This window comes from Heterodontus francisci, unplaced genomic scaffold, assembly GCF_036365525.1.
Source record: "Heterodontus francisci isolate sHetFra1 unplaced genomic scaffold, sHetFra1.hap1 HAP1_SCAFFOLD_278, whole genome shotgun sequence".
In the NCBI taxonomy this organism is placed as follows: domain Eukaryota; kingdom Metazoa; phylum Chordata; class Chondrichthyes; order Heterodontiformes; family Heterodontidae; genus Heterodontus; species Heterodontus francisci.
In genome coordinates, this window is record NW_027141343.1 from 1,229,885 (window position 1) to 1,231,083 (window position 1,199).

Sequence of the window (1,199 nt, forward strand, 5' to 3'; positions counted from 1 at the left end):
TTGGATCTTCCAAAATGCATCACCTCGCATTTGCCCTGATTGAACTCCATCTGCCATTTCTCTGCCCAACTCTCCAATCTATCTATATTCTGCTGTATTCTCTGACAGTCCCCTTCACTATCTGCTACTCCACCAATCTTAGTGTCGTCTGCAAATTTGCTCATCAGTCCACCTATACTTTCCTCCAAATCATTAATGTATATCACAAACAACAGTGGTCCCAGCACGGATCCCTGTGGAACACCACTGGTCACACGTCTCCATTTTGAGAAACTCCCTTCTACTGCTACTCTCTGTCTCCTGTTGCCCAGCCAGTTCTTTATCCATCTAGCTAGTACACCTTGGACCCCAAGCGCCTTCACTTTCTCCATCAGCCTGCCATGGGGAACCTTATCAAACGCCTTACTGAAGTCCATGTATATGACATCGACAGCCCTTCCCTCATCAATCAACTTTGTCACTTCCTCAAAGAATTCTATTAAGTTGGTTAGACATGACCTTCCCTGCACAAAACCATGTTGCCTATCACTGATGAGCCCATTTTTTTCCAAATGGGAATAGATCCTATCCCTCAGTATCTTCTCCAGCAGCTTCCCTACCACTGACGTCAGGCTCACCGGTCTATAATTACCTGGATTATCCCTGCTACCCTTCTTAAACAAGGGGACAACATTAGCAATTCTCCAGTCCTCCGGGACCTCACCCGTGTTTAAGGATGCTGCAAAGATATCTGTTAAGGCCCCAGCTATTTCCTCTCTCGCTTCCCTCAGAAACCTGGGATAGATCCCATCCGGACCTGGGGACTTGTCCACCTTAATGCCCTTTAGAATACCCAACACTTCCTCCCTCCTTATGCCGACTTGACCTAGAGTAATCAAACATCTGTTCCTAACCTCAACATCCGTCATGTCCCTCTCCTCGGTGAATACCGATGCAAAGTACTCGTTTAGAATCTCACCCATTTTCTCTGAGTCCAAGCATAACATTCCTCCTTTGTCCTTTAGTGGGCCAATCCTTTCTCTAGTTACCCTCTTTCTCCTTATATATGAATAAAAGGCTTTGGGATTTTCCTTAACCCTGTTTGCTAAAGCTATTTCATGACCCCTTTTAGCCCTCTTAATTCCTCGTTTCAGATTGGTCCTACATTTCCGATATTCTTTCAAAGCTTCGTCTTTCATCAGCCGCCTAGACCTTATGTA